Below are 13,834 nucleotides of genomic sequence, written 5' to 3'. Positions count from 1 at the left end.
TGTTGGATCAAGGTATAATTTCTCATTATCATCAAAATGTCAAGTATAACATAACAATAACAGTCACAATGTTTCAACTCAAATGGCCTCTTGGCTACAACAAAAAATCAAATCCTAATGAGTCCCTTGGCTCTCTTATTTATAAAAACTGGAGCTACCAACAACTCCCTATAAAATAGGGAGGCTTGGCTCCCTAACTAGAGAATAACTTTCCCTTAACTGTCACTGGCTTGGTTGCTAGTGACATCGAGCTAATGAGATATGGTGGAGGAATCTTCGAATGATTTGAGGAGTTAAGGAGGGAGACCAACTCCTAAAATCTCTCTTGCTTGCCTACTCTGAGTTCCTACACTTAAGTCAACCCAAAACTACTCCAATTCCTGCATTTAACACACATTGGGCCACATGACATAGTAAATCACCTTTACTCTTCTCACTAAGCAAAATATAACAAAATATGTAAATAAATGTGAGAAAAGTCAATTTAATAAGCTGGAGAGTGGCATTGTGACCCATATAGTTTACCTATTAATGAGTCTCACCATCACCCACCTACTAAAGTTGTTTCTCATCCTCTGAGCAACCTAGTCATCTATATCCATATCTTTCATAGCCCTGGTGGCCTCTCTGACATCTCAGGCTTCTATGGATGGTGTCTCTTCTTGAGGATAGAACCCTACATTTTTCTCTATCTCTTCCCACTACTTTCTTTCCTCTTCTTCCTTCCTACCTTTCGGCAAACCCGACAACAAAGGTGGACTGAGCTTTTTTCCAATCCAATTGATCTTCAGTCTTTGCATGGCCTTCTTATACAGGGGTGTCCTTTCCAATGCATTTCTCAATCTCTTGAGAGAGTTGTACTCCCTGATCCAAAGACTATGTGGCAGGTTATTCCATCTCCTTTGGCATGCTTGTTGGCTCTCAGTCCCCAAAAATCTAAAGTGTTCTCAAAATGGGAGACATCATGTTCTTGTGTAGCCATGTATCTTGGTGCAACTTGAGCATAATTGGAAATGATGTTGTGGTTACTAATAACATCAATGCAATTTATTTGTTCTGCTCTAATGTAGAGGGGCTCTCTTTCCTCTTTTTCTACTACTCTTTTCACCTCCTCAGCAGTGGCCTCCTCATGACTCATCCATGATGCAAGGACCATGAACTGCAAGTCTCCCAACTTCACATTGGGTCCCACACATTCAAGTCTGTCAAGGTAAGGTTGTGTAGGTAGAATTCAGATAATTTGGTCTTGTCTTCAAGGGTGCTCTTGTCACATAGCTTGATGAATTGCCTGCAATCTTGGAATGACAAGGTCCCTTGTTGTGCCAACGTCTTGATTTGAAACTACATCCATTGATATTTGAGGTATAGTGCATATGATTTGGATGGAAACCTACATTGAAGTGCCTCCATGGGGAGGCTTTCCATGGTGGCCAAGTGGCTCTCCTTTTCGTGTAACTTCCTCCTCAACCACGTGTTTTCTGCCTGCAATTGTGTTCTTATGGTTTGTTCTCTATCTCTCAATTCACTCAACTCCCTACCCATCTCTAGGAGTTTTTCTTCCATATGACCCACATCTTCTACTTTCTTTGACTTATCAATTTGCATCCAGCGATGTGTCCTTCCTCTTTCTTTTTCAACCTCAAAGAAGAGAGGGATTGCAAATTTATGTGGTATTACTCTGCCTCCCTCAATGAACTTGTCGTAGGAGCGTATATTTGGCTATGGGCCAGGCTCCTGCAACTCTGGGAAATCTCCCTCAAATGTCTTTGAAGAAGCAACCCCCTCTTGTGCCTGTGAGGTTGCTTCCTTGCCTTCTTTCTTCCCCCGTTGTCCTTCCTGTAGCTCTTTCTGTCTTTCTTGTAGCATTGTTTGGGGATCCTGTAGCAGGCCCTTTCCTCTCTGTTGGAGGGTCACAGGGGCCTTGGTTTGCTTAGATGATGTTGACTTGGTGACAGGCTTCCTGACATAGGTGATGGTAGCCTTTGGGGTTGCTTGCGGTGATGTGCCTTCCTCAACCTTCATTCCCAAGGAACCTAGCTCCTCTTGCTTGTTTGGAGATTCTTCAATTATGATGGGAGTTTTTGTAGGTGTTTGTCACTTCCCCAACTTGATTCGGGTGCTTCTTCTAGTTCTAAAATAGAGGGGAGTCTACTTGTGCCTTTTCCTCTTGGACTTGATGGGTGTTCTCAAGGCAGCCAAGGCAACAACTACCTCCTTTTCAGTGGGTTCAAGAGACAATCTTGGAGATATCTCCCCTTCTGGAGTATATTCCTCAGGGTTGGTCCCTGCCTTCTTCTCCTCCTCCTCTTCTTTTTCTTCTTCCTCTTCTACTTCTTCTTCTTCCTTTTCTGCTTCTTCTTCTTCCTTTTCTTCTTCCTCTGTTTTGTCTGTCTATGCTTCCTCTTTTTCTTCTGCTTCTTCCTCTTACTCTTCTACCTCTTCTTCCTCTTCAACACTAGAGGTAGGGGTCCCACCATGTTCAAGGGCTCAGGCTTCAAGGAAGGCTTCTTTTTCCATGTCCCTAAATGTGGACCAGAGAACAAGAATTCTCAATTATCTTAAGGCATCTTCCACTATTAGCTTGATGAGACCATGGCATGCTAATTGTTGGTGCTTCCCTTCTTTCACCTTCTCACTCATGTCTATAATGGATTGTAAAAGGAAATAAGGCACACTGAGCCTCCAGTTTATGGGTACTTTGTCTCTTTATCTCAACTCATAAAGGATTCTGAATTGGCAGCCATAGACTACACTTTGTCTCCCTTCACAAGAAATGTACTTAAGGATGTGGCAGCTCACCTCATCCCAGGGATAGGGAATGCTCTCCTTCTGACCTCATTTTTGTCTTCAATTGGTTGTTCACCATTTAGGAGATCTTGTAGTTGCTACAGGAAATCCTGTCGCTGCCTTTTCTTCCTTTTTTCCAATGATTTTTCTCAGAGGGAGGTTGGGTAGTGGTGTAGGGTTTGGAGAATGATGGAAGGGATTTGATGGAGTAGGGCTGGTTGGAATGATGGTAAGGAAGGACATGTCATCTGGTATTTTTTTTTTGTATGTTTTGGACATTTTCCTATGTTTTTTTTTAGTGAGACAAAGCTAGATATGGGTATGGTGACTTGGACCAGGGATGCATGGATGATGGGTGAGTGGTTTGATGAGGTGTAGGGTCCCCAATCAACCTAGAATAGGCTTGTCTGATGATTTTTCTATCGAGATCCATTTCTTGTATCATTTAAGGACATCCTATAGTGTTACAAGATCTTCCTATATCAACTATATACATCTTGTAGCAAGCCAGAAAATGCAAAAAAATGATTTTTGATGCCTGAAAATGGATATGAGTGGTAGGGACATGGTAGGCATGGATGAGATGGAGTTGATGGAGGGAGAAATGAGGTGAAACTTGGCATGTTGTCCCTGTAGCTCTGCATCTTTTACTGCCTTCAAAACCTGCAAAATCACATAATTTATTAGTGGACAAGTTTGAGGTCCCTGCCATGGTATTCTTTTTGTTTTTTGTTTTTGAAAGGCACACATGCTGCCTCAAAAGAGGTTTTCAGCTAGGGACCTTTTTATTTTTCTTTTTTCACTCCTGGGCTGCCTCAAGGAGGTTTTCAACCCAAGAGTTGGCCTCAAATGCCTCATAGAGGTTTTCACCTAGGCCTCTTATTGTTTTTCTTTGTTTCTTTGTTTCTTTGTTTTTTCACACAAATAAAAACAGTCTTCAAGAATTGTGTGACTTGGAAGCTAAGACACTTCCAATCACATTTACCTCCTTACTAATGGTGTTGATGAACTCCTCCCTGGACAAAGGTCTTTTATAAGCTTTCAATCTGTATCCATTGACAAGCAAGGGAATACCTTCCTCATCAATGGTCCTGATTTGAACAACCCCATTGTCATGGCACTTCTCTATTAGGTATGGGCCTAACCACCTGGTCATCAATTTTCCTTTGAAGTCCTTGAACCTGGAGTCATATAGCAGAGCCCAATCCCCTTCTTGAAAAACCTTGTCCTTGATGTTATTGTCATGCCAAACCTTCCTCTGTACTTTGATAACTTCAGTGTGTAAGAGCGCGTGCATCCTGAATTCACCCTAACCATTTAGTTGGAGTAGCCTCTTCTGATGTGCCTTTGTAACATCCAAATCTAACTATGCTACCATTCTCAACGTATTGTACTCAAACTCAAAGGAGAGCACAACCTTCTTTCCATAGGCCAAGTCATAAGGGGTGAAACCAACGGTTCTCTTCCAGATTGTATTATAGGCCCAAGTGGCATCCACTAGTCTATCAGCCTATTGAAGCCCCGAAAATCGGGTCTGCAACAAGGGGGATACCTACCCGGTCCGGACCTTGGTTAGCAGCTCCTTTTTCGTTTGGTGTAGTGGGTCCGATTGGGGATATGGGACCAGTTTCCCAATTTATGTGTATGCGTGTTGAGAATTGATATTTCCTTTCTAATAACTTCTAAGTAAAATGCTTTTATTCTAAGTCTAATTTAACGACATGCAATAGTATCCTAATAAACAGAAAATATCTAATTCTAAAACTACCCCGGGATTTGATCTTTCAATTATGCGATCTAAAATAGTTTCTATAGCGATTGGTAATAAAGATCATTCAATTGCCATAAGAAAAGAATTCAATAAAGATGAACTGTTTCGTATAAAAAGTTAGCCGAACAGTTGTGAAAAACATATTGCATAATAAGTCACTCATATATTAAGCATAAATAAATGGCTATCACCGTACATAAGTGCCAAATGATAACTCAAGCATTTAAGCATTCATACATAAATAACTGAACATGAATATCACCATAACACATAAGCATAATTTGTTAAGAGATAAAAGTACCATTTATAATGAGTTCTACTCATGAGCTCCAGTGATAATGACCTATCTCTTCTTAATCCAACATCTACTAAGAGTACAAAAGTGCAACATCAGTAGTAGATATTAAATGCAGATATCAATAAATCTTGTTCCATTCATTCATCAAAACCTCCTCGGAGGGTGCATAAGTGCATGTTCTGAGGACAAGTTTTTGATAAATTTAAGGACCCTTCTCTAAATGCATGAGAAGGGTTTAAATACTACTAGCTAAATCTAAAAATAGTTTTTTACAAAAATATAGGAGGCGGTTTAAATGACCATCCTCACTTCAGGCAAAAATAAAGCAAAACTAAAACTAAAACCGAATCTAAAACTAAAACTGACAACTAACTATCTATGTATCTGTTCCTTGTAGTCACAAGCGTTCAGCATTTGCTTGAGGAGAGTTGGCTGGCCGACTTCCGACTTTAGCTGTCCTGCGAAAATGGAATCGGCAAGAGCTAGCGCCATCTTCTTGGCAGAATTAATGATACATTTGAGAGTCATGCACTGGCTGTGTGGTTTTACCAAGTACGTCCAGTAAGAATCCCAATTAACCTTTTGATGGACTCTGCTTTTTCTTGAGCCTTCTGTCTCTAACTTGTCTATAGATGCTGCACATTTGGTAGAAATTTACATACCACTTGAGGATATCCCTGATAAATACCACTGGTTTTTGAGTTCAAGTTTTGCCTTTCGCCTTTAGTACTTTTTCCTACAATTTCCCGGGCTTACAGGTAATTGAGTGATTGTAGGTTTTCCATTTTAAGAGGTTTTTCGTGGCGATGTGCGATTAGCACTAGGCACTACCAGAAACTGCCTCGGTTTCTTGATCCGGGCTTCCCTGACGCTATTTTTTGCCTCTTGTGCGTTTTTTGTTAGAGGATGTAAACCTTAAATTTTGTGGGAGGAACGATTCCATGAGTTCTTAGCTTTGAGTCTTAAACTGTCTATTTGTTATCTCAGCGCTATCTAATACCCATCTAACCATGTCCGTGTATGGGAGAATCTTGGGCTTTGTCGCTATCCGGTGCAAGAAAGAACATGCTAGTTTTGTAATTGATGCCTCAGATGACCCACGTGAGTTTGCTGTAGCTGTAACCTCCATTACCCTGGGATTTTCTTCCTCAAGTAGACTGTACATGCCTTCCCAAGTAGTAATACCGACATCTTTGTTACAGGTGGTGTCTGTGTATAAGGGCGTCATCTCTTTATCTTCAGAACTCAGAGCTTTACCCTTCATTCCCATAATATTTTGAACACTGTTATGTACACTTCTTTGCTCTTCCCTCCTGCAGTTTACAAATGAGGCAAGAGTAATGATAAGAAAAAGGTGACAGGAAAGCTTTAAATGCCGAAAATGTATAAAATATATCACCCTACATGAAATGGCTCTTTGATCAGAATAAAACCATATTTCATTAATGATTGCCAACTAACTCATTAATTATCATTAACGCACATATCTGGGCATCGGTTTATGGAAAAATCTTTTTCGAACAACGGGCCCTATAGATCTGCGATAAGGCGATTTTGTGATTTGCTTTGCAATATCGCAGATCAAAATATCACAGATTCGTTGCGTGTGGCAATCATCCATTACAATGTGTTTTTCTGCGAAATGCAATTTGCGAGATGCGCCATCGCATATCGGCGGTTTGAGGCATTTCAGCTTAAGTGATATTTGAGGCATGCGATGCGATGAGGGTCTTTTGATGCGTGATTTCACATCGCGATTTCGCAATCTTAGGATTCCGCTTGTAGGAAGGCATCCATTACCTTTTTGCGATGCGACGCTTATCATAAAACTTAAGTCTTTTTAGGATTTTCGGGTATTCTCCTACGTTTATGATAGTAAGATTTATTCAAAAAGGAAATACAAGTCCTAATTTATTTTTTGAATTTTATGGATAAGGGTCCCCACTTATTTAGTATTAGTAATAATACTAAATAATAAGGGGGGTTGTTGCTGGCCACAACAATTGGCGATTCACTTGGAAGAACCAGTTATCTCTGCTTTTCTTTTGAATTTTCTAAACTTCCAAAACAGAAAATTTTCCAGAAAATCAAACTTTATTATAGAAAGATAAAGTACATCATGCTTTCAGTTGTCAACGGTAGTTCGTTTCTTCTATGTTAACTTTGGTTATTTACTTCCTAGAGCTAGTCATTGTATCTACATCAATCACTACTTAGTTTATAAAGATAAAAACAAAGGCTTCTCTGTAAATCAGTTTTAAATATGTTCATTTGTTGTAGGTAGAGCCTTTGCTGCTAGCAGGCGTTTATAGCCTCGATAGGGTTACCTGTTACCCAACAATGATCCTGTATCCTACTTAGAGAAATATATGATTTTCAAAGGGAAATCCATATTCACACTTATTGCTTTTATTTTCTTTTAATCCTTAAAGAACAATGCCTTGGTTTGGTAGCCAAATTATGACAGTGCCATTCACTTGATTTATAACTTTGCTGAACAAGCTGGCTCGTGATGAGACCCCTTGTCTTTTGATTACAATAATCTCGAGTCATTGCCCTGTTGTGGTGTGCAGTTTTGGCAAAGTCAGCAAGCTATAATATCTATGATCATGATAAGTCGGCTCGTGATGAGACCTTTTATTCTTTAAGTTAAAGTGTATCGCTGGATTATTCCTTAAAGCTTGTAATTCCCTAGGTGGGGAGGAAGTCATTATTTCCTTAAGATTAGCTCTGGACGACAATGGTAGAGTTTTTGGAAAGAGCCTTTCTACAGAGAATCTTCATTTTGTTATTGATACTTTTCATTTGACTGATATAAAACAAATTCCAACTAAAGGTCATTTTTTTATCAAAATTTACAAAGTTGAAACTAGTATCATTTTCAAGGTTATAGCACTTTGACTGTATCTTTCAATAATAATGTTCAATTTTCTAAATCATTCCTATTTATACAAGCGAAAAAACAAAATTTAAAAGAAATTCTAGTCTTTTTCGTGAATTCCAAATGTAACCATTTACAACTGGTTTATTATCAAAATAAAGGAAGAGCTAATTTACAAAAAATAGAAGAATAATCTCCTATGGAAAGTATTTTTGAGGATTTGTATGTTAACAGGTAAAGATTCTCTTTTTCCTGTTAAATCCTATAACATAAAGGTAGATGGACCTACGATTTCTGCGATTTGGAAAGGGCTAAGCCACATTTGTTGAAACTTCGTATGTTTGCCCTTTTCCTCATGAGCCTTATCCCATTTTAAAACTAGATCCCCTATCTGAAAGTCTTTTCTGGATATCATGTTTGAGTCAAAAGAAGCTTTTACTAATGCTTGGTGATGCGCATGAGTTATTTTAGCCTGTTCTCTTTGCTCTTCTAGTTTAAGGATTTGTAACTGCCTTAGTTGTAAGGAAGAAGTTGGTGTTTCGTTGATAAATTGAACTAAGGCCAATGAGGGAATCGCTAGATGAGTTGGAAGGACCACTTCTTTCCCATAAACCAAATTAAAGGGAGAAGTGCCAATGGAGGCTTTTTGCGTTATTCGGTTTGCCCATAGAGCGTATGTTAAAGATTTGTGCCAATTCTTATGAGTTTGATCAATGGTTCGCTTAATGATTCCGATTAAGTTTTATTTGTTGATTCAGCTAACCCGTTCCCTTGCGGATAATAATTGGCAGAGTATTTAAACTTAAAACCTCTTTTGAGCGCAAATTCAGTCATAGCATTGCCAGAAAAATACGATGCATTATCAAACATTAATGTGGAGGGTAAACCAAACCTGGTGATTATGAACTGATCTATGAAATCAATGATGTGTTCGCATTAGTTGTCTTGAGAGGAACTGCTTCTACCCATTTAGTAAAATAATATGTAGCTGTAAGGATATATCTATGTTGTTTAGAAGAGTGAGGAACGATCTCACCTATTATATCTAATCCCCATTAATCAAAAGGTTGATGAATATTGACTGGTTGCAAAGGCAATGATGGTTTCTTTTGTCTTCCAGCAACAGTTTGACAAACTCGACATTTCCTTACGTAGCTATGCACATCTTTAAATAGTGTAGGCCAATAGTATCCTGCACGCAAGATTTTATGTGCTGTAGTATCTCCAGCATAATGTCCACCTGCTGGTCCATCATGGAGTTATTGCAACACTGTTTCAGCTTCAGCTTTCTCAAGACATCGAAGGAGAATAGAATCATAATTCATCCTAAAAAGTACATCATTTACGAGTTGATATTGCTTAGCCTTCAACCTTAGGGCTCTTTTCTTTGTATAATCTAAGTTTGAAGGAGCATATCCATTCTTTAGATAAAATATGATATCAGCGTACAATGATTCAATATCGTTTAGGCTTACCTCATACATTTGTACTTCTGAAGATGGTATTTCGGAAATAAGCGATGCTCCAGCCAGCATTTTACAAAAGCCTTGACCTTTTATAATATTTGCTGGTTTAATTTCGACATCGTATTCTTGTAAAGCAGTAACCCAATTTGCTCTCTTTTCACCCACATCTTTCTGTACTAAAAGATTTCTTACCACTGGAAACGACACAATGATTTTTGTATGGGTTTTAAGTAAGAAGGGTCTGAAATGTTTGATCGCTTTGAAAACAGCGTAAGCTTGCTTCTCGATGTCAGAATAATTTAATTCGGCCCCTTGTATATTTGAATTGAAAAAGGCAATTGGGGCTTCCATCTTATCTTGATTTAATTGAGTGAGTATCGCAGCATATGGTCTATCAGAGGCAAATGTATATAAAATGAAAGGATCGGAGAAATTTGGAGTGGCTAAAGATGGGATGTTTACAATTGCTTGTTTAATCAGATTGAATGCTTCATATTCTTCTTTACCCCATTTAAATGTTGAATTCTTTTTAATCATTTGCTTGTAAGGGAGATATGATCCTTGAGAAGTCTAGAACAAATCTCTTTACAAAATTAATTTGGCCAAGGAAGGATTGCATAGCTTTCTTGTTGTGAGGCAAGGGTATTTCGGAAATCTCCTTGATTCTATCGGGATCAATATGGACTCCAGATTTTGAAACTATGAATCCAAGAAGTTTTCCTTCACTTAATGCAAAAAAGGACTTTTTTGGGTTAAGTGAAATTCCGTAACTTTGGCAACGTTGGAAGATTTGTTTCAAATCTCTGAGATGATTACCTTGTTTCTTGGAATATACAGTTATATCATCCAAGTAGATTACTACTGATTTGTTTACTAATCCCTTAAATGCGATGTCCATAGCCCTTTGAAATGTGGCGCCAACATTAATCAGACCAAAGGGCATCTTTTGATATGCATAAGTGCCCCATTTGGTTCTAAATGTAGTCTTTAATTGATCATCAGGGTGGACCAAAACTTGGTTGTAGCTGGAGAAACCATCCAAAAAGGACATTAATTCTGATCCTGCAACTGCTTGTAATATTTGCTCCATGGGAGGCAAAGGAAAATTATCCTTTTGGCAGGCTTTGTTAAGATTTCGAAAGTCAATGCAAATTCTAATATCTCCGTTTTTCTTTCTAACGGGAACCATATTGGAAACCCATTTAGAATGTCGAACAGGAAAAATGATTTTGGCTTTCAATAATTTATTGAGCTCAGATTTAATCTGATTTTCCAAATTAGGGTGGATTTTCCTCAGCTTTTGCTGGACAGGTTTTTCATCATCTATCATTGGGATCGTATGTTGAATGATAGAAGTGTCGTAAGTCTTAAGTTCATCATAGTTCCAGGCAAAGACACTTTTGTATTGTTTCAAGAGACAAATGTATGCTAATCTTTCTTCAGGGGCCAGGCCAAGACCTAGATTGATATTTTGTGGCTTGGTATCAGTTCCTAGATTTACTAATTCATAGTTTAGAGTTGAACTTTGAAGTTTTGAATTGGTAGATCTTTTGAATCGGTCTTTCAAATTGTATAAGTCTTCCAATTTGACTACTGATTTTGGCATAGCATTATTAGTGCTATCTTGTTGCAATTGTTTGTCATGTTGGTCTTCATCTATAATCTGATTATTGTAAGATCCCTTTGATGTGAGGAAGCTTACAATATCAGGATCATCATTAAAAATTCTCCAATTGGTAGTGTTATCAGGAATCGAGGGTCTAAAAATTAATTCAATTGAGAATCTATCCGGTCTGAAGTCTTCTGAGGGAATGAGCTTGGAAGCTACGTTTGCCAAGAGATCAGCACTATCATTTTGGAGTCTGGGAATTGATGAAATACTGAATGCTATAAAATTTTCAGTCAGATCTTATACTAAAGATTGATAATGCTTTAAATGACTTGATAGACAATGTATAGTATTTTGTACCTGTCTAATTACAATATCAGGATCTCCAAAAACTTGTAGATACTTGATATCTAGTCCGATTGCTTTGTATAATCCTTGGATTAAAGCCTCATATTCTGCAGTATTATTGGCACAATCGAACTCGAGTATGCAAGTTAACATAATTTTGTTTCCCTCTGGACTAACTAATACGCATCCTGCTCCTGCTCCATCGTTAAACTTAGAACCGTCAAAAAATAACTTCCAAAATAAAGATATATTTACAGGACTATCTATGAAATTAACACATTTAGAACTATTTGTTTGAGAAAAGTTTTCTACTTGAGATAAAACAGAATGTTCTAAATAAGGCGAAGTATGAGCATTGAAATTTCCTAAGAAAGAATCAACAAAATAGTTGCCAATTATATTGTTGCTGTATGCTACAAGTTCATTTTCTCCTTTCAATTCTGTTACTATGTATTTTTGATGCCTTTCTCGCTCAACCTTTATTTGATTTGGTTTTCCATTGTAAGGGAGCCACATATGCGACCAATCGGTTGCAAAATATCCATGAAGCTTTTCAGACCAATCCCTGCTAAGAATTAAGCCATAGAATTCTGGAATGTCTGCAACTAAAATATCGATAACTTGACATACCTTTGGATTAGATGACAACCTTATGGTAACCTGATTTAGTTCTCCGATTACTTCAACCTGCGACCGGTCTAGTTGAACTATGCACACTGCAGATTTTTGAGGTTGAACGTTCAGCTTTGCACATATTGATTTAGGTAAGATATTGGATGAAGCTCCTGAATCAACTAAACAATTATGCAAATTTTTATTGAAAACTTCATAAGTAAGAAGAAATGGTGGAGTATGAGATCTTGACCTTCCTCCAATTAGAGCGATGTCGTTAGGATCAACTTTACTAGTCACAATATTTGGAGGTCTTCCCATCTCGTGGGAAGCTTGCGAGATTACAGCGGCAGGCAGAGGTGCAACTGGTATTGCGTGTAACTCTTTCAAAAGTATCTTTTGCTGGTGTTTTAACTTGCTCAATTCATAAAATGTAATGTTAGCCCTAGTCTTCTTCATGTCTTCTATGATATTATATTCCATCTCATCAGAAACAATCAATGTTTTAGATGGAGTTGGTGAATTTGTTTGGACTGGGCTCGTTTGTGTCGCTTTGGGTGACATTTTCTTTCCTACGACTTTATCCTTAGTCATTGAGCTTGTGCTCTTCAGCTTAGGAGTAGGTTGAGGAGGATTGAGTTGATTTCTACTTCTAGTATTGACTGGTGATGCCTCTTGATCCTCTTCGTCTGGGAGGATAAAATCCCACATTCCCTGTACTTCTACAGCTTCTTCTTCATCTGCAGGCTCTTCGTTGGACATTTCCTCTTCTTCTTCTTCTGATTCAACATTAGTAATAGCATTGGGAGGCTTTGAATCAGTTGAAGGATTTCTTCTATAAGGCTTGTAAGGCTTTTTAGAAGAAGTCTCTGCTACTTGTTTCTTTATGTCAACCATTTTGTTAGACATGGTTTTCAAAACTTTCTGCAATCCCTCTAAATCAAATGGGTCTTTGGACTGTTTTTTCTTTGGATCTTCTTTAAAAGTAACCTTCTTAGATTTACGTTCATCAACGACATTTTTCTTTTCTAAGGCTATGATACATTTCTCTACCACTATTGCTTCCTTCATATTGTCAGCTAAAGTTGTTTTGTTAGCTCTATCAACGAAGATTGCTATGTTTGATGGTAGAGCAGATATGTACCATTCACTTTGAACTTCTTCACTAGGTTTGGAGGCGGTAGGAATTTTGTTCAAAAGTTTATTAAAACGTGAGTTAAAATCTTTGACAGGTTCCCTTGATTCAGCCCTAAGGTTAGACAGGTCATTGATCAGTGTCGCAGTGGACCTGTCATCACCGAACTTAGTCAAGAATTGTTCTTGGAAAATATCCCAACTAGTGATAGATCCAGATGGTAATGAGAAATACCATGATCCGGCTGCTCCTTGCAAAGTGTAAGGAAAGAGCCGAACGACAACGTCTTCATTAGTAACCCCATTGAGATTTATGGATAACATAAAGTTGTTTATGTGTTCTTCTGCTAGCATGCCTGCTTCAGGATTAAACTTAGGCAGCCATTTTTCAGGATGGGCCGGTAATTGACTCAAGGGCGCAGGCATTAAGACTGCCCCTGGGTTATTCCATGGAGTTTGGGCCATCGTTGAACTACTAACAGAGGAAAGCGCAGAAGATAATCCTTGCGGTTGGGAATATGAGGATTTTATAGTTCCAGATAATTGAGAAGGAGATGTTGGAATTCCAGTGGTCTGGTGGACGATAATTTGAAGTGGAGGAGTGGATGGTTGACTTTGCGGTGGAGAGGTTGAGATGGATGATGATGACGAAAGAGTCTCACTATCAGACCCTTTAGGTGATTTCCTTGCTCTCTTCCTTGTAGGTAGAGGTAATTCAGTTGGTTCGATACCAAACTTTTCACTCTGCAATCTGGTAAGGGGATGAGAAGGGTTATATTGCGAAGTCACACTACCTTGAGATTTTTCAGATTTTTGAGGAGATATTGAAAATCGCTGAAGTTTATGGATCAAAGATTCAACTTCAGGAGGTTCAATAGTAGATTTCTCTGAAATATTCGGGTTTGTGGCAGTGGTTGTTGTTCTATCG

Source organism: Pinus tabuliformis, chromosome 7 (genome assembly GCF_031772625.1).
Source record: "Pinus tabuliformis cultivar Carrire ecotype Pingquan chromosome 7, CPIR1, whole genome shotgun sequence".
In the NCBI taxonomy this organism is placed as follows: Eukaryota; Viridiplantae; Streptophyta; class Pinopsida; order Pinales; family Pinaceae; genus Pinus; species Pinus tabuliformis.
This window is presented reverse-complemented; position numbering follows the sequence as displayed.